Consider the following 21,087-nt stretch of genomic DNA (forward strand, 5'->3'; position numbering starts at 1 on the left):
TAGTCTCCCATCCAGAAATTAACCAGGGTCAACCCTGCTTAGCTTCCTAGAGCTATCCAGGCCAACCTTCCATCTACTGACTACTAATTCCTGGGTCGGAATGGTGTTTGTTTGTGTTGGTTGGTTTTTGCAAAACTACCCCACTGAGTTCCTGCACACAAAGCTGTTGTGTCATCCAGAGTTACATCCAGTAATCCCTTCACAACCCAGAATGATTGTCTATGGATTCATGATGATGAAGAAATTACCCCTTTCCAACCATCATCATCACAGAGTGGGCATGAGGAAGCCAGAGTGGTATAGTTGTTAAGAGCAGTGAATTCTAATCTGGAGAGCTGGGTTTGATTCTGCCACTCCCTCCTCCACATGCAGCTAGCTGGGTGACCTTGGGATAGTCACAGTGTTGATAGTACTGTTCTCTCAGAGCTCTCTCAGTCTCACCTCCCTCACAGGGTGGGGAGAGGAAGGGAAGGTGATTGTAAGTCATTCTGAGACTCCTTCAAGTAGTGAAAAGCAGGGTATAAAAACCAACTCTTCTTATAATATACCCTTGTTTGTGTGCATGTTCACAACTAGGCTACCCAATGATATTCTGCACGATCATGCCACTTCTGGGGTTTCTTGAAGCCTGAAGAATATTTCAGGAGTTTCTCAATGGCAAAAAAAAATCGAGAAAGGCTGGGTTACACTTTACCACAAACTGATAGGGCCATAAGCTCCATGTTGCTGCTCAATGACAGGGTTAATCTCCCTTGGATTTCTACACAATGTTTCAGGAAAACAAACTGCAATCCACAAAGTTCTCCAACTGCTTCCAGTACATGGTTAACAACATACTGAATGGGTTGCACATTTGCTTGTAAACAGAAGGCCGTGTGAGTCTGACAGAAATCAGCAGGGTTAACTTCTAAAGAAATATACCTCAGACTGGAAAGTCAGCAGTCGTTATATGTACTTTGTGAAATGCTGGACTTTGATCTTGGCCTTTTGTGTCTGTACCTGAGTCCTCGCAAAAAGGAGAGGATAACAAACACACCACCCAGTGGAGGAATAGTGGTAGTGATAGAAATCTAAATCTAAGGCGAAAACAGGGTAGCCAAAGGATTTACTTAATCTATTTATCCGCTTTATTTATACCCCACCTTTCTCCTCAGTGGAGACCCAAGGTGGCTTATGTAATTCTCCTCCTGTTTTATTGCTTTTTGAACTGGAAAAAAAACCAAATTATTACTGTAAAATAATTCCATATTGGTTTTGGTTTTGTTTTTGCTGAGTTTCTTTGAACCAAAGAGTTGTGAGTTTTTTTTTTTTGTGATTCCACAATTCTTATCAGTTCGTTTTGACTGCCTTGCTTTAATTAATTGATTGGTTGATTGATTAGAGGATTTATATACTATCCTCTCAGTAAAAGTATCTTGGGGTCGGTTTGCACATATACATTCAATAAACGAATACAATAAACAGTCAGTTAAACATACTAAAACCATTTAAACCATTTAAAACCAGTTTGTTGTATCAGCGACAGAAGTAATGCCTGGCCTGCTGAATATTAAAACTTGGAAGAACCAGTGGAAAAGAAGGACAGATGTAGGTAGAAGGCCCACGGTTTGGACATAATGTTGTTTGTATATTATGATAGCTGAGACATGATATATTTCTGTTTTCTGATTGGAAGAATGTATACCTCATAGAACATCAATACAGATTGGCTGCTGAGAGTTACCTTGAATCAATCACTGGCAGTCTTCAAGCAAAGGCTGGATACACACTTTTCTTGGATGCTTTAGTATGCTTAGGGCTGATCCTGCATTGAGCAGGGGTTTGGACTAGATGGCCTTTATGCCCCCTTCCAACTCTATGATTCTGTGATTCTATGAATCCTCAGTAAACCTCGAAGTTCCACCAGTGTTTGAGTGTGAAGTGCAGACCTTGTACCCTCAGGTACATGCATCTGGAAACCAGACTAGGATCTGGGAGAGCCAGGTTCAAATCTCCACTCGTGCCCTGGAAGCCAACCTATTTCACAGGGTTGCAGTGAGGATAACATGGAAGTGAGGAGAATGATTTTAGCAGCTCACTGAGGAGAAAAGCTGGGAACAAATGATTAAAATTTAAATTAAATTAAGTGTGGTTGCCTTGACACTGGATAGATGAGACTTTCTCAACCTGGGTTTCATGAAACTCTGGGGTTTCTGGATGGCCCTGGAAGGGTTTCTTGAATGGGTAAGAGTCAAATTATATTTCATATATTTTTAAATTTGGTAAACATTTATTGGGTAATATGCCCATATATGGTCATGTCAACCTGCTCCCCCAATGGCCAGTGACGGGCCTGGAGGGAGTGGGAAGGGGAGGGTCCCTGGGTGGGCATGTATACAACTGTGCCCTCCCAATCAAGTTCTGCACAATCTCACCACTGGGATTTCTCAAAGATGAAGAATATTTCACGGGGTTCTCAATGGTCAAAAAGTTGAGAAGGGCTGAGATCGATGGATAATAGAGATACAGATAGATAAGTATTCAGACAGATGGACAGAAGAATGAATAGATGGTTTTGAAAGCACGTGTGTCTCATTCACAGATTATATTTAAGGTGCACCCATTAATGGTATTAGGTGCCCATCTATAATATATTGTGTGGCTTGTTCCTTACTCCTAGAGTCATTTTGAAATTCACATTGAACAAAATGACTTTTGTGTTATACAAAGTTTCTGGTAGTAAAATCCATCAGATGATATCTGGCCAGGGAAAGTAGCCAAAGACCTGGCTATTGTAGGCAGTATTCAAGGGTTATTGGAAGAGGATCGTGATTCATTAAAATACCAGATGCTTCCTCAAGAGAAACCATATTGCATTTAGCTGCAATAAAACCAGCAAACTATGCTGAACACTTCTTTTCAGAGTGGAAGAGGTGTTCTGTTCTTTAAGGGTTTGGCTACACAACAAATGCAGTTTTCCAAGAACGGGTCAGTGCTGTCAGATAGTCAGGATTCAGTTTAATATCAAGCATGACCCTGACCTGAAGCACCAAACCTTGTAGGTCCTTATATATGGGGGCTGCAAGTTTCTACATGAGATAAAATTCCTGTACCTGAAGCAATTGTTACCAGGAAGAATTTGCAATATGGACTTCTTTTGTTATAATCAGGGTTGCCAACCTCTGGATGGTGGCTGGAAATCTCCATTTTGGAGGGTAGACTCTGATATTACCCCCACTGAAGTCCCTCCCCTCCCCAAATCCCACCCTCCGCAGATTCTACCTCCCCAAATCACCAGGTATATTCTAACCTGACTTTGTAGCACCCATTCCACAAAAGGACATTTATTTCAGAGAGTTATTTCTTGAGTTTGGATCCAACTCTCCCCACGTGTTCCTTGCTTCTTTTGTAAAGGGGTTGTGGGGCTGTGTCATGATGGACTTCATCAGCGACAGAATCTTCCCTTTTTTGCACATGCACAGTAGCATCATAACATAACATTATTGCTGTTTTGTTTAAGGCTGGATGTATTATGGAGAACAGCCTGGGTGCCGCTATTTCAAAGATCCCTTGCTCCTCCTTAGTCTCCAACTATGAAAATGGCTGCTGAGTGTCATACTGGATACACCAGTTCAATAACTGTGAAGCGTACTAAATGTGTCCTCATGAACTGTGTCAGTGATGGAACACTGTATGTGCAGTAATGCTACAACATCATGACATTGTAAAAAAAAAAATACACCTGCCTTGGGGCCAAGCAGGGTCCTTGCCTAATGTGTGTTACCCAAAATCCATCAGAAAGGAAACACATTTATGGTATTTTTTTAAATTAGCTTCAGCAAAAAGTAACAGGGAACTCATTTTATCAAACGTTTTTGCAGAACAAACAATGTTATATGTCTGCTTCATAGGGTTGGCATAGAGGCCGGGACCAATGCAATATTGCCACTCCTTCACAGTCATCTCCAGGTGCCTTTGGTCCTCTTCCAAAGTCTCCAGGTCATCCCTGGAGCCCTAATTTCCTGCCTCTGATGCAGCAGGGTCACTGGGTGAGGACTCATCCCCCAAGCTTATGCTAAATAGAGCATATTTCTAAACAACCCTTTACCGCTGGTGCCTGGTACCAAGGTATTTGAAATAAGAGTTAAAGTGACCCTTTTTTTCTAGTTGAAACATAATTCCTTCTCATATCTGGAAGACACTCGATAAACCATTTGCACCATGATGCAATCAACAGTATGCTTAAAAAAAAAAATAACCAGATTGCTCAGGTGACCGGGGGGGGGGGGGGGGGAAGGAAGAAGAATTTCTCACTCAAAAACTGTGAATTAAGATCCTTAAGCATATTTTAAGGGAGTGCAAAATTCAGATTCACTCCTGGGGAGGCAAAATTTCTTTAAGAATCCCAATTTGGGAGGTTGCTTTTGTGCAGAAATGGTACATTTCTACATTCCCATTGCCACTGTACTAACCAAAGTTACTTCCAGCAATTCTTTGCACCTGTGGCAGTTCTAAAGAAACAGGCTTGGGAAGATCCAGGACTGACCTTCCACTCTGTTGAGGAAGCTCACTAGGGGACACTGAGTCAGCCAGGCTAACTTACCTCAGAAAAGCGGGGGAGGAATGAAGTTGGAAACTACTCCCATCAAGGAGAAAAGGTAGGCATTTCTGTACTTCTCATCTCTGTACCTCTCGTTGAGGGGCTTCCCGCTAAATTTCCAAGGAAGAATGTTTGCAAATGGTTCATTTAAAAAAGAAATCAGTGACATTCAAAAACAGAATTGAGGAGACTCAAAAGCCTAAAATTGGGACGTTCCTGAAGAAGAACTGAACTGCCGGTGAATCTACAAATAAAAACTGTAAGGGGTTGCATTTTTTCCTTCGGCGAAATTTGGGCTGCCCTCAAAGAACGCCAGCCCCATATTTGCTATGCATGTCACATTTCTGGTTAATTAGCAGAAAACATCCCCTCTATGGTTTTTGTTGGGAGGGAGCAAAACCCTGAGTGCTAAATGAATTGCCTGAGGTTCCACTTTATAATAACACCCACCGGAGCCCAGGCTGATGGAGCCAGCCTCTTGTATGGGGCTTCATGCCATTAGAGTGTTGCTTTGATCACTGCAACCCTGGGGAAAGATAACTGGAGGTTCATTAGCCAGGACCTCATTAAAGGGATGAGCATTCCCAAAAGGACACACCAGATGATCTCCTGTCTTTTCCCCCCTCAAGGGTATCTTTGCACACTGGCTCCTATATGTACATCTGGGAGCTTGGGCTGGTAGTGAATTGGATGGAAAAGTATATTCCAAAGGCCAAACGATAAATGTGACCACATTACATGTGACCTGATGGAATGAGCTCCTGGGAGAGCTGAGAACCCTGAAAGAGCTGTCAAAGTTCCGCAAGGCCTGTAAAATGGAGCTCTTCCAGCAGGTCTTTGGTTGAGGCCAGAGTGGTGAACAATGGGGCCCCACCTCAGGTTACACTGTAACACCAGTTGAGCCCACACCCTAAGGCACAGGGCTGGTCTAGATAGGCTGCATGGCTGTGTGAGAGGTTTTATGCCACCCATCTGTGTTGTTTTAGTGGGGTTTAATAGGGATTTAATGAAATTTTATTGTGTTTTTAATTGTATCTGTTACCCGCCATGAGTCTTTAGAGAGCAGTGGGCTAAAAATGCAATAATATATAATAAATAAAATAAAATAAGCATGTCAAACCATCAGTTGCACGTTCTCCACGAGAACTCAGTTCTCGTTTTAGGGATCCTAGTATATAATCTGGACCATCGTACACGGTAAACACAAAGCTTAGGGGTGTTTGCCCCATTGGCAGCTCTACATGTGGGTAACACCTTTGACAACTGAGCTTCTGTAGGGAACTTCTCTGACTGTAATTCCCCACCATGGTCACATGTCCAATGTAACGTACACTTTGGCCTTTGGGAGAAGCACATCTGAGGAGCAATGCCACCGAGGCCCTGGGTGGTGAACATGAACGAGCCTTGCAGTATGAGAAAATTTGGTATTCAGAAAAGGAAGCCAAGATAGCAGAGGACACGGCTGTCCTATATACATTGTTGATGTTTCGCACATTTGTCAGAACCTCACATGTTCCCATGTTCTGTTGTATCCCCCACCATTCCCCAAGTCCTTTGTTATATTTTTGTATCTTACTCTTCCCCCACCCCCACCCCCTTTATGCATCATATACTTTATGGCCCCTCTCAGATGTTTGCATTTCATCAAATAAACAGGCGAGCGCTGCCAAAAGAGATGAATTTTAATCACTTGACCTACAGCCTGGGAGTCTAACCATCTCACAGCTTGGCACAGCTGATTAGGAAAGGGATTTTCGTTCTTTATGGACTGACTTGCATGACAGCAGTGGTAGAGAGCAGGGTAGCCCATGCTTTGTTTTGTTTTGTTTCGAATGAGAGAATATCATTTGGTTTTCCAAGTAGCCAAGCGAGCGTTATTCGAACAAACCAAAAGTTGGCTTTGCTGCACTGCCTTTCCCAGTCGTTCTCCTTTCGAGCAAAAGAAAACAAGAACCGTGTCGTGCAAGATTGTACATTTGGGTCACCATATGTCACACCGACCGTTTCCCAAGGGGTGACCGGGATAATGTGTATTTAGCCTTCATTTCACGTCTCCACTTTGGCTGCTGAAATGGAAAAAGGAATTAACAGGAATTAACAGGAATGAGGATCCGCAAGGCAGTCCAAAGAAACCGTGCTTTTTATAACAAGGGTTGGGTAAATAACAGAACCCTCTCTGCTGTGGCACTCTAATTTTAACACATCTAAGTTGTGTCTAGATTTCTGGACTCTAGATTTCAAAAATGCGAGTTCTTCTTGTTGGATATTGGCCTTTGGTTGAGGCCAGGTAGAACTGGGAGGATTTTGCCCCAGCCCAAACTGCTATTTTCCATAACCTGGGGCATGCTGGCCAGTGGGGGCTGGGTTGGTAGGACTGGGTATAGAGCCAAGGGTCGGGAGTTATTGGGGTTTGTTGGGTGGGTGGGGGTTCTGTTTTTGTGTTGTTTATATTTGTTGTACAGCACCATGAACCAGCAGAGCTGGGGACAGAAATGTAATAATATGATTGAAATGTAATAAAGAAATGTAATAATAAATAAAATTGAATTATCTCACTGAGACCCCACCCTATCATTGGTTAGATGGTGAGCCTCTTTGCCCACTGCTTGTCTTCTGTTTCATCTTACACGGGATCTCTGTTCTTCTCTCTCTTTCCTGGGTTTGGAGATGCAGCAAATTAACAGTTTGTACAATAAGTCCAATCTGCCTACACACATATGTCATGTAAGATATACTTTGATTTTTGCCAATAAAATTTCTTTCTCTTATTACCAATGGGATTGAGACCATCCTTGTAATTTGTTTGAACAGCATTTTCCCCTTAGCTGGGAAATGTGGGAAAAAATGGAATACTGTGTAAAGCTTCTGTGCTTTGAAGGCAATTTTTTGGGTGTGTGTGTGTGTGTATGTGTGTTTTAACATTTAACCCAATACTCCCCCCCCCTCTGAATAGTGAATGATGGGATAAGCTGCCCCAGCCATCTGGAAAATCCTCCCCCCCCTTTTTGCTTAATTGATTTTTTGAGAGCATCAAAAAGTCAATTGAGGCAAGAGTTGTCCTTTGACCTCAGCTGCTGATGCTTCCAGACCTCGGTCTGCTGAGAAAATATCAATCCTTTCTCCCGCGTCCTGCATATCTTTCTAATTTATACCCTGGAGCAACAATCACTTGCACTGCTCTTTCATCTGGGCCTTACCAAGGCTGCCACCACCTGAAGCTGGTGGCAGATAATTGGCTAGCTTGTGTAAGAAGAAGAAAGAAGAAGAGTTGGTTATTATATGCCACTTTTCTCTTCCCAAAGGAGCCTCAAAGCGGCTTACATTCACCTTCCCTTTCCTCTCCCCACAACAGACACCCTGTGAGGGAGGTGGGGCTGAGAGAGCCCTGAGATTACTGAAGAAGAACCGTTGTTTCTTATGTGCCACTTTTCTCTACCCGAAGGAGTCTCAAAGCAGCTTACATTCACCTTCCCTTTCCTCTCCCCACAACAGACACCCTGTGAGGGAGGTGAGGCTTAGACAGCACTGATATTATTGCGTAGAGAGCCCTGATATTGCACAATATCCAAATACAGCCATATGATCATTCTTTGCTAAAATAGCCAATCAGTTCCCTCGAATTCAGTTGTAGTTCACAAAAACATAGGAGAAATAAAACTGTCTATATTAGTGATTAACAGCTTTCACTTTACCATTTGTTGCTAGCTCCATCCATCACCACCCAAGTGGTGAAAAGCTGTGCTGGCAACTACCTTGTCCTGAGACCAGTGAGTTAAATTTAAAATTACATATTACTAACATCACTTTACAGTCACATTGTCCCAAATAAAATAAATTGTGAGGAATGCAGATACACAAGTTAAACAAGGTTAGCATGCATAGTGAGATAAAAAACCTATGTCCTTGTTGAGTCCAGGGTATGTCATTGTTTTGAATGTTGTAATAACTTGCATTTCTGCAATCTCCCTTTCTAACCTGTTCTTGAAGTTCCTTTGCAATAAAACAGCTACTTTCAGGTCCCTTATTGAATGTCTTGGAAAGTTGAAGTGTTCCCCTACAGGTTTTTCAGTTCTGTGGTTTTTTATGTCAGTCCTGTGTCCATTAATCCTTTGGCAGCAGGCAAACAGGGCAAACAGTTTTGCACCATTTAGACCATTTATGCACTGGAGGTTTCATGCCGGGCTGCAGGCTGGAGTTTTAGTCATGGCAGGTGGCCCCACCTCTTCCTGCACCCACATGGGAGAGCATTTGGCCCAGTGCACCTCATCTGCCCCCAATTTGTGCTCCTGCACAGGAGCTGGGGCAGTGAAGTTCTCAGTGCATAAACGGTCTTAATGTGTCATGTTGTCACTTGGCTACAGTGCAGTCCTCTGACAATTATGATGATGATGATGATATTTTTTATGGCTGAATCTACAGCCCAGATCCAATCTCATTATTTACCAAACATCCCACCTTGTGAACTGCATGTGTAATCTACCTTGAGTCCTGGGAGAAAGGTGGCCTGTAGATAACAAGCATGAATAGAGGAGCCTTTTCCTCTCAGGGGACTTTCAATAGCCTTCTGATCAGGTGTAATTCCAGGAGACTGTCAAGTCCCCCCTTGGAGGACGGCAACTCTGGAGGCCTCACTTCAAAAAGAACATGGACAAAATTGAGAGAGTTCAGAGAGGAGCAACACGGATAATCTGGGACATGGGGGCCTAGTCCTATGAGGAGAGGCTGAAGGGCTTGGGACTGTTCAGCCTGGAGAAGAGGAGGTTGAGACTGTCTTTAAGTCTTGATGGCTGTCTTTAAGTATTTGAAAGGTTGTCCCATGGAGGAGGGCAGGGAACAGTCCCTGTTGGCAGCAGAGGATAGAACCCCCAGTAATGGCTTAAAACTACGTGTAGAATGGTACTGGCTAGATATAAGGGGGGAGGGAAATTCATAGAGTTTTTCAGCAATGGAATTGGCTTCCTAAGATGGTGGTGAGCTCCCTGTCATGTATGGTCTTCAAGCAGCAGCTAGACAGATAAATATACTGGATGCTTTAGGCTGATCCTGCATTGAGCAGGGGGATGGACTAGATGGCCTGCATTGCTCCTTCATCTGGGTGTAGTGGTTTGGAGTGTGGACTTCTAATCTGGTGAGCCGGGTTTGATTCTCTGCTTCTCCCCCACAGGGAGTGGTTTCAAGACTCCTTCTATAGTAAAAATGGGGTATAAGACCAACTCTTTTTCTTCTAATATCAATAAAGCCTTTCCTAAACAACAGTGTAATAATTAGCTAGAAGTAGAATGCAGTGCATAGAAATGCCTATTGGGACAACCCAGCTTGTTAATTCTTTTGGCTGGGGGATGCTTTGCCAGCTACATGTTCAGCTCTCTCTTTAGCCATTCAATGCCTCTTGTTGATGTCACTTATGAAAAGCCAACAGCAAGGCCCCAGAATAACACTGGTTTCTGAGAATGCCCAAGGATTGGTGATTTTTAGCAGTTTAAACGTATTGTGGGTGAGTGGTGCTTTGGTGTGAATTTCTGAATGCACATACCAAGTGATCACCCAGAGATGCCAGTAAACCAAGCCTCCCCATTTACTGGAATGGCAGAGGCAAAGAATGTATGTGCCAAGATTTGTGCCCCCTTCCAATCAAAGTCTCTAGAAATCTGCTTGCCTACCGACTGGAACGGCTAACCAGGTCGCTAATGACCCATTTTGTGCTGCAATTCCAAAGGTGAAGTTGAGTGCAGACAACTGCCAGGCAAGTCATAAAAATAAATGAGCTCGTTCAAGGGGATCAATCTTGAATGTCAAGCAGCAGCAGGGCTAATCTAAAATCAGAAGTGGGACTTAAGGTAGATTGGCTTCTGCATATCTGCAGCTGTGTCAGCAAAGAGAAAGAAATGAATGAGACCAGCCTGTCTTCATGACATTGCCACTTTCCTCAGTGAGTGTTTTTACCCAGGATAATGGGACTCCATTCTAACTAGTATAGGTGAGGTATTGTATTTTGATTGATCTCCAGAGGGTAGCTGTATTGGTTTGCAGGAGAACAACGATATGGCAGCTAAGAAGGTTAATGGAAGATTAGGCTGCATTGCTAGGAATGTAGAAAGGAAGTTATAGACCAATTCCACATGAGGAATTTGCCTCCAGTACAGCCTCTTGTTGCTCGCAGGATTTAGTGCTGCCTCCACATGACGTCGGCAGCATTGCGGAGCAATGCCTATTCGTTGCTCCAGGCCATTCACTTAAAAATAAATCCCATCCCTGGGAGAAGGAAGAGGGAGGCGGGTGCGAGGGTGGGACATTGGAGGCAAAGATAACGCTTCTTCGCCTCCACATATTTCTTTAGCATGTAATGTGCTGGTTGTCCTCTGGGGGAAAATGCTTTTAGTTTGGGGGATCCACTTTATGCAAATCCCCAACTAGCACTTTAAAATGGAGGATGTAGCCAGCCGTTTGCTGCCGGGCCACTGCATGTTGGCAACATCATGCGGAGCGGCCGGAATATAATGGCTACCTAAGCTAAGCATTTCACTATATTTAATGGGTGCGGAAAGGTCTTTAGTTTTCCCACGATTCCCCCCGCTTCATAGCCAAGTCCTTCTTGGATGTATTAAAATCAATAAGGAAACTCAAATGTGCTTTGTTCCAGTGATATGCACAAACCTTTAGCTTCTCTCAAAATCTGCATTGATGTTTTCCTGGAAACCGACCTTTAATTAGCCTCATGTATCATTTTACATGCAGTTTGATAGTAATAGCATAAATGTAAGATATACATCCAAGAAAAGTATCTAGCTCTTCTCACACAGGGAGCCAGTGTGGTGTAGTGGTTAGTAGCAGATTCTAATTGGGAGAATCAAGTTTGATTCCCCAAGCCTCCTCTACATGCTGTCAGCTGGATGACCTTGGGGCAGTCACTGTTCTTTCAAAGCTCTCTCATGCCCAATTGATATGGCTTCTTCCAAGTATGCCAAGAGCTGGTCCACCACGACTCCTTCAACTACCTTATCCAGGAATGCAAGATGCAAAACCAGGCGGTAGCTGTCCAGGTCCCGTGGGTTCTTCAGCGGTGGCTTCTTCAGTAGAGGGCAGACCACTGCCACCTTCAGCACCACTGGGAGCTCCCCTGTGGATAGGGAGAGGCTGATGATCTCTCCCAGAGGGCTTCCTATCTGCTGGTCACCCATTTTGAGCAACCATGATGGACAGGGATCCAAAAAGCAAGTGGTCGCCTTCACTGACTCTAGCAACTGGTCCACTTTGGTTACTGTAGGAGGCCTGCTCACGATTTCAACCATTTGAATTAGCTGCAGTTCATTGTTTCAGATGTAATTCCCACCCACCCCCTTTGCTGCTATTTTGAAAATGTGTGAAAAGATCAAGACTGAACACACAGTCTGATGCAGGAGGAAATTGGATTACTAGGCTATGGGGAGTGAACACCCACTTGTCTGGATTCCCACTTCTCCATGTTCCACTAAGAGGACATGGAGGTGAAGATGATTCGGTTTCTTGGCATGTTATTGGAATTCCTAAATTCTTTTGAAGTACAGAAACCATAGCAAGGCCTTCCCAGTTCCCATTAAAACATGGATGGTGTTGGCTTGCAATTGTATTAGGTGCCAAAACTACCAGCATCTGTTAACTGTAAGGCTAGCGTATTAATTACATTCATTCAACCATACACTAAATGGCTCCTATGAGGGTGGGTGTACCTTTGTGCTGTATAAAATAGTCATAGCTGCGTGGAGTATCTGTGGCACAATGGTTAAAAAAGAGGGCTGAGCTGGCAAATGAGATTGGATTTCTTATAACCTCATCATTTTGTCCCATTTGCTGCCCCCAATCTGTTTAGGATTGTTAAAATTCCAGGGTATTGTGCTTCCTTCCCTGGAGAATGCTGGGAAGAATTACAGACAGGGATGAGAAAGGGGGGGGGGGAGGGATGCTGGAGAGGGGAAAGGCAGCAAAATCTCAAATGGAAAATGAAAAGAAAGAGGACGGTTTTTTAACTGCTTCCCTGCCAGCCACTAATACCTGGGGACAGGTAGGAGAGCTACAAAAGAGAACCCCTTCTTTAAGGTGTGTCAATCACCGGTGCTTTGATCCAAAGAGAGAACTCCCCTGAATCCCAAAAGCCACTTTCTTCCACTGAAAGTTTCAAGTGAATAGAGCAGCTGAGTATCACTGTGATTTTGAGATGAGTCAGAAAGATCTCTGCAGTGTCTTTTAAGCAGATATCGCAAGGAACTCCATGCATAAACAAACAACCCAAAAAATACCCCATCACTTTTAGAATGCTGACATCAGTCTAGTTGAACCAAAACCGAAAAAGGAACACAACCCAACCTTAACAGGTAGGAACTCAGAAGTTGTGCTGTACAATAAAATAATGTAAAACTTGTTAATTATTTATTATAGTGCACAATTAAAAACAGAATAAAAACTTCATAAAAACTATATAGAACTAACAGCACATAAGGCCAAACACATTTTGACCCTACTGGGTCTTCCTCAGTGGTCAGAACTGTGATAATACATTCTATATAAAAAATATCTATATTAAACTCACTATAAAGTGTAGCTGAGTGGTTGAATGGGATCTGTCAATTATGGCTCCAACCAATATATGTAAATTTTATCCTTTTTGGAAACCACCTCCTATGACATATGCCTAGGGTCACCACTCTTCCCTATTATATAATTCTGTGCTGAGAGTGTATCTCGTGTGCGTCAGGAGAAAAAGAGTTGATACAAGGAGCCAATAAGGATTCGAGAGGCCCTATAAAGCCTGAAACTCTAAATTCTCTCTTTACTCTTAGCAGCTTGACCTGCAGTTTGCCTGTAAATGATGTTCATCCTATCAACTACTCTCTATTCTCTACCAATTGGCTGCCTTGCTTTGTTTATTTTAAAAATATAAAACACTGGTGAATGGCTGTTCTCTTGAGGCTCAAGGTAGCTTTCTCCTTACCTGTCTGGCATGCAGAAGATACCAAATTCAGACCCTCAGAACTTCAGTAAAAAAATCAAGTGTAGGTGAGGTGGAAGATCTCCACCTGAGGCCCTGGAGAACTAGAGGCACTCAGAGTAAATGAAATGGACCTTGATAAACTAATAGGGCACCTCAGTGTAAGGCAGGTTAATTTGTTCAGGTCCTCAGAATCAATAACAACGTTAGCAACCATTCCTCTTTCCTCAGGTGGAAGGGGAACTTATTTATCTTCCCTTCTGAAGTTAGCTATACCAGCTTCAGGATTACGCTCATTTTCCTGAGGCAAATATGAGCACATGTTCTGTTTGTAGAAGACTCTAGAAGCATGGAGGGAACATCCATGGAGGATGAAGGTATTCAAGAACAAACAATCTTTGAGAGCCAGCTTGGTGTCGTGGTTAAGAGTGGTAGTCTCTAATCTGGAGAGCTAGGTTTGATTCCCCACTCCTCCACATGCAGCCAGCTGGGTGAACTTGGGCCAGTCACAGTTCTCTCAGAGCTCTCTCAGCCTCACCTGTCTCACAGGGCGTTTGTTGTGGGGAGAGGAAGGATAGGCAAATTCATATTGTTTCCATGCGTGGACAGCACTCTTTAACTCTGCAGATTTATTAAAGGGACAGTTGGAGGATCAGTTCTATTTGTGTTTGTTTAATCCTTCTGGCATGCATAGAAGCAACACTGTAGCTAAAAAAGCAAAATATAGGATTACCCTGTTAAAACAAGGCACAGATTATGGGGTAACATGGCCTCTTTGCTGCACGGCCTCATGCAATTTCATTAGGAGGTCAGGAAGAACACGGCTCTGTTCTGAAAAAGAGACAGACGGACAGCCAAAGAATTAAATTCCCATTGAAGCGAATGCAGCTGATGCTGATCAGCGTTCAGGTTTTCAAAGGTGCGAGTTAGTGCCGTGTCCAAGCTACTCAGGCCCTGGGCAGGATGTGCAATTCCATGTCCTCCTGAGGATGGGAAAGGCATGACAATAGCAACTGAAGCGCTTCAGTAGGTTCATTCTCATGAAGAAGAAACTATTCATATAGGGCAATCCTGGCCAGGAACCCGTTGGCGTGTTGTACTAGCTGAAGAAGAAACGTTAGTCATAAAAACAAGTTATTTCCCCATAAAATGGTATACCACGGACCTGAAAAAGCCATCAAATGCAGGGCAGCAATACAAGAGTGTAACCCATTCATTCCCAGAAGGTCCACACAGCCTGGAGGACTTGTTGTCCCTGCAGCAGAAAGGTGGTGGGCAGGTATCTTTGGAGCACCCTTTTCTAGTCCAAACTGAATAAATATAGCAAGCAGGAGGCTGGCATTTACAGCAAAGGAGCCTATACCCCTACAGCAAACAGGTTGCCGTTGGTATCAGTTTCTGTCCCTTGCCTGGCACACCTAAGAAGTGCTTCCTTTCCTGAATCTCACATGGAACACTTTGTTACAACAACTGCAGGTACCCTACAGACTAAGACATTTCTTGTGCTTCCATGGGAAGAGTGAAACCTAGGTCTTCCATCTTCTAATTCAGCCCTCTGACCTCTATACTATGCTGGCTGCAATTCCTAATCAGAAGGCAATATGTCTAACAGTTCTTGCATTGAGTCAACAACATTGCCTAGAACAGTGGTTCTCAACCTGGGGGTCAGGGCCCCTTTAGGGGTTGAATGATCCTTTCACAGGGGTTGTGGCAGGGCAAGCAGCTTGGCCAAGGGGGCACCATCCACACAACAGCCTTGCGGGGTAGATTGAGATAGAGCATTCATCTGTCTGGAGCAGAGGAAAAGAGCGAGATCGGCATGGTGGGACAAGAGGCAGAACTGAACTGGGAAACCCCGAAAAAAAAAAAACAATTTGTATACAGTTGTGAGCAATGGATCTTCACACCATTGGTCAGTTTCGGTTTAATTTCTGTGAAAGAATACTTGCATAATTTTATGGTTGGGGGTCACCACAACATGAGGAACTGTATTAAAGGGTTGCGGCATTCGGAAAGTTGAGAACCACTGTCCTAGAACCTACAGGTAACACAACAGAAAGAACAGGTGGCCCCAAAGGATAGATCAATGAATGTTTGATCCCCAAAACAATAGACACTGAGGGCTGAGTTTAAAGGAGGACAGGAGTGTCGCTTGATAAACAGAGAAAGGAAATGGTCTGTTTCAGGGAGATGAGGACCAGTTATGAGTAAGCATGGAGACAGTAGGTAAGAAGAAGTAAACGTAAGAATTGCTAAATTGACATGAACACATGACGCCCCCTTATATTGTCCTAGGACTATCCTGAGCATCTGTGGCAACAGGCCAGTATTTCAGCCTGCGATGGGACAAGAGGACCTTTGAGATGCCAACAGAGATTCAGCCTGTGGGCTGCCATCAGACTGCCAGGAGATCAGCAGATGTCTTCTTGTCCCCGTAGACCAGGGCGGCTCAGGTGATGCTCTCCACTGAAGCTTCCGAGTCAGCTTGGCTTGCAGGTCTGAGCAGCTCTGAAACCTCCTTCCTAAGTTCAGGATCGATTGTTCAGAAACTGGATCTGAAATAACTTTCACGTCAAGGTGGCTTCATATGTCCCTCTAGTTTAGTGTTAAAAAGAAAAGCCAGACCAACAACCTAGAGATTAAAAAGGTCCTGGAGTTGCCAACTTATTAACAGCAAGAGCTGGAGCTGAGCTGTGTGGGAAGGTCTGGCTAGTGTGACACTGGAAGCCACCATGACCATTTATGCACTGGAGGTTTCATGCTGGGCTGCAGGCTGGAGTTTTAGTCGTGGCAGGTCATCCCAACTCTTCCTGCACCCACACAGGGGAGCATTTGGACTGGTGCGCCTCATCTGTCCCCAATTTGTGCTCCTGCACGGGAGCCGGGGCAGTGAAGTTCCCAGTGTGTAAATGGTCCATGACAGTTTTTGCCTGGCAGCTTGTCAAGGGGCAGAAGCTCTCCAGAGGCCAACAGTTGACTACCCAAAATGGAATGACTCCTGCAATCATTGAGGCTTTATTCTCATTCTTCCCTGTTCCAGGATCCTCTCCTCCTCCACCACCATTTCGTAGTTCAGCGTGTTATAGTGGTTAAGAGCAGTGGCCTCTAATTTGGAGAACCAGGGTTTGATTCCCCACTCCTCCTCCACAAGCAGCCAGTTGGGGGACCTTAGGCCAGTCCCAGTTCTCTCAGAGCTTTCTCAGCCTCACCCACTTCATATGTTGTAGGGAGAGGTAAAGCAGGTGATTGTAAACCGCTTTGACACTCCTTCAAGTAGTAGAAAGTGGGGTACAAAAACCAGCTCTTCCTCTTCTAGGGAAAGAGACAATTTGTTTTAGAAAGGGTCCAAGGCATTGCCACTTTCAGAGCAGCAATATTGATCTTTATTGTGTGAACCACCCGCGGTTATTGGCAGAGGGAGGAAATTCCAACACCAGCCAGTTTGGCAGTAGGAAATCCGAGATCCTGACTCTGCATCCCTGTTAAAATGATTCAAGTGGCAGGAAGTTGCCAAATAGGACCCACATGAATTGTGACACGTTACCACCTACCACAGGCAAAGCACAGTTCTTTGCATTTTACTTGACTCAAGCTAGAGCAAATGTAGGAAATCAGTTCTCTCTCCTGGGCAGACTGGCGAAATTCCATTGATGATGGAAGCCAAAGTAAGAAGAAGGTCGTGTTCCTGGATTGTTTCCATCCAGAGGGAATGCAAATTGGCATCACACATGGTCCATTAAGAGGTACGGGTAGCCAAATGCTTTTTTAGAATAAACAAGCTTGCATTAGTGGAATAGAATTCTTTTACTTCTCTGCACCCACAATAGAAGCTCCATTCTAGCTTCTCCTGTTGAAATATCCTCTTCTTCTGGAATATGAAAGGTTATTATATGCTGTAGTAACTTTATCTAATATAATCCAAACCAGGGGTAGTCAACCTGTGGTCCTCCAGATGTCCATGGACTACAATTCCCATGAGCCCCTGCCAGCAAACGCTGGCAGGGGCTCAATTCCCAGGACCACAGGTTGACTACCCCTGATCTAAACAACTCAAAGCCACATTTTGAAATCTAATTGTGATACCCCAAATGGAATGGTTGTATGTGAAAGTGGTGTAACAAGCCGGCGTGGTGTAGCGGTTAAGAGCCATGCACTCTGATCTGGAGAACCAGGTTTGATTCCCTCCTCCTCCTCCACATGAAGCCTGCTGGGTGACCATGGGCCAGTTCCAGCTCTTTCAGAGTTCTCTGAGCCTCACCTATCTCAAAAGGTTGAGAAAAGCAGGGTATAGAAACATTTCGTTTCATTTCAGCTCTGAACAATGGCGAGCACAAGCCACTTTCAGATCCATCCAGGTCTGGAGCATCCCCCTTGTTCTGCTTCACTTTGACCCTCCTTGCATGAACTCTGCTCGACCTCTACATTCTGAGTTAGACCCTTGCTGTACGTGGATGGATGGCTTGTTAATTTAGTTTTCCACAGCCCATCGTGCAAGGTGATAAGGCCTCCAGATTGTTTTTACTCCCACTGTGCCATCATCAACATCATTACATCATTAAATGCCACGGGGAATTTGGTGGATTGGTTACTGGGTGAGAGTAGAACTCTGCCTCCCTGATAGGGATGCCAACCTCCAGGTGGGACCTGGGGAACCCCTGGAATCATAGCTCATCTCCAGGCAACCGAGATCAGTTCCCCTGGAGAAAATGGCTGCTTTGGAGGGTGGATTTTATGTAGGCAGGCCAGCCTTCAGGTTGGACTTAGGGATCTCTGGAATTACAGTCCATCTCCCGGTGACAGAGATCACTTTCCCTAGGACAAAATGGCTGCCTTGGAGGGAGGGCTCCATAGCATTGTTCTCCACTGAGGACCTTCCTCACCTCAAATCCTGCCCACTCCTGGCTGTACCCCCAAAATCTCCAGATATTTGCCAACCCAGAGCTGGCAACCCTAGACTCCCAGTATTCACTTATTTCCACATAAACCTTATTTCTTGTTTCAAAAATTTTCTTCCAGGTATCGGCTTCACTGTTGTATGAGATTCAGCCATTCATTTCATTTTCTTGTTGGCCGTGATAGAAGAGCCCCCACTGAGATTTCCTAGGGAAGCACACTGGGGTTCCATTGATTGACTGACAAAGGCCAGGTCCAGATTTCCACAAATATGAATGGGACAGCCCTGTACATATGGACTTCTTCTAAAATGGGAACAGGCCCCACAGGGCACCTGTCACCCTGCCATCTCTGAAAGGGGTGATCAGGAACAGAGTAGGAAAACCAGGCCAAAAATGTACTTCATTTGCTTAACCACACAATTATCACCCCTTCATTGTCCCAAGAGTGGATTGCTAAAGTCAACATCCTGAGTTTGCTGGGGTTGTATGTTTGGGTGGGCTGGATCTGGCTTATTTCCATTCAGGGAAGAGCGACTTCTCACTGGAAGCATTCAACGTGTTTGGCGGCTGCCCCGGCACACCAAAGACACAGTTTAGAGATGTTTAGTGTTGTCGTCCAATGTCAGCAGCAAAGAAGCTTCATTAGCCCCCTTGGAATGTTGCCCCGTCTTCGTAGAAAAGCTGGTTCAAGCCTCACAGGCGGTGTGTATTTCCTCTTCTCAGAAATCCCTGCTCACAGTTTTCACACAGGGCCAGTTTCAAGGCAAGGAAGCTGTGATGGGTTTCCCAGGAGCACACGGACAACGCTTAAGGATCCTACAAAGGCAAATGCACATATTCTCATACTTGCAAAGGAAAAGACCCAGTTATATGCCTATCCTCCCAAACAGCTCCCTTGCTCTCACTCCACTGTTGTGCCTTGCTTCCTCCATATTCCTTCCTCTTTGTCCCCCACCCCGCCCCGGTTGAGCAACTGACATAGACAAGCAGGTGCAGGAAATTCAAACCCCACTTTTCCCTTCTTAGGCCTGGGTAGGGTCTAGCCCTGGCACAGGTTGTGAGTCTATGCCAGGCCATAAAGCCACCTTTTTTGTTCCCTCGTGGGATGTCCATGCCATAGCTCTCCACAGTAGCAGAAGCCTTTCTCCTGGCCCAAAATGTCAGTACTGTCTGTCTGGGGTCGAATCGTCATGCACATTCCTCCTCTCCCTTTTGCTGTCACCACATGGGCAGCTTGGATTTATTTTTTAAAGTAACAGAGAGTAGTAGACCATGTCAATGCTGTCAGCCCCTAAACCCGCATCAGTGGCGGCTGGCCCTTACTGGATTCCATCTCAATTCGTAGCTCTCTAGCTCCAACAGCTGACTTGGACCTTTTCCGCACACATAGGATAATGCACTTTCAATGTGCTTTGGCAGCTGGATTTTCCTGTGCAGAACAAGAACATCTACTTCTAAAGTGCATTGAAAGTGCATTATCTATTGTGTGCAGAATAAGCTCTGGGCATCACTATTTGCTAAGAAGAGTCAGGTTCAATCAGACCCGTGTCTCATCAAGGCTTGTATCCTGCTTCATGTGGTAGCCAACCAGGTTGAGGGGCAAGAAATAGGAGCTTGATGCCAAGTTTTTCCTCTAATGTTGCTTCCTAGCACCAGGGATTACCAACATATTGGTCTTTGTTGAATGCAATGTTCTTGGGGAACATCTTGGGAGAGGCAGTCCCTAGGATTATAACCTGACCAGCTCAGTATCCTCTGCAAGCCCTGCTCTTCCCAGGCTCTGCCCCCCAAACCTCCAGATATATTCCAACCCAGAGCTGACCACTTTGCGTATGCAGAGTCACTCCTGTCCAAACCATTTTAAAAATATGGGCTTACGCTAGAGCAGCCTTTTCAGCCATTTGACCATGGAGGAGCCCCCGAAATAATTTCTCAGGCTTCAAGGAACCCCAGAAGTGATATCAGCTGGCCACGCCTCCCTGCCCCCCCCCCCCAAGTTACATGTCCACAGAACTGACATCACCACCCATATTAATAGGCAGGTTTGAGGAGGATGGGGGGAGGAGGGTACAGGAGGCAGTTCAAGGTGGGAGTGGGTGTGCAGGCTCCTCCCCCTCCCAGGCACAGAGACCAGGAGAGAAATCACTCATGCTCTGGAGGAGGGGAGGGCAAGGAATAGAACTGGATGGTTCCCTAGCTTGTGGCTGATTCCATTAGGCAGGAGGGGAAAGGCCACGGACCCCCTCCGGAGCTCCCGCAGACCACCGGGAATCTGTGAACCCCTGGTTGGGAATTGCTGGGCTAGCGTAACTCTAGAGAGGATTGCACCATCAGACGTTGCCTTCTGACTTCCAGCAAAGTTCAGAAGGGAGCCAGTTTTACCCCCTTAAGTCCTGAAGTCCCCCACACATTGGTAACCAGGATCATCCAGCATTGGAGCAACGGAGCATTAGTGTCCCTGCCCTAATGTGCTTTGTGTGACATTACGCTGGGATGTCTGAGGCTACTTTCCCTTCCTACCAATACTGTCCCGTTACTGAATATCCCTGTGTAAGCGTGCCATAACAAATAAAAGTCAATTAGTACGATGAATGTGATTTCAGTATAAAGCAAGGCCAGTCTAACAATCCCTTGTGTATTCCTGAAAGTAC

Source organism: Paroedura picta, chromosome 8 (genome assembly GCF_049243985.1).
Source record: "Paroedura picta isolate Pp20150507F chromosome 8, Ppicta_v3.0, whole genome shotgun sequence".
NCBI classification, from domain to species: Eukaryota; Metazoa; Chordata; class Lepidosauria; order Squamata; family Gekkonidae; genus Paroedura; species Paroedura picta.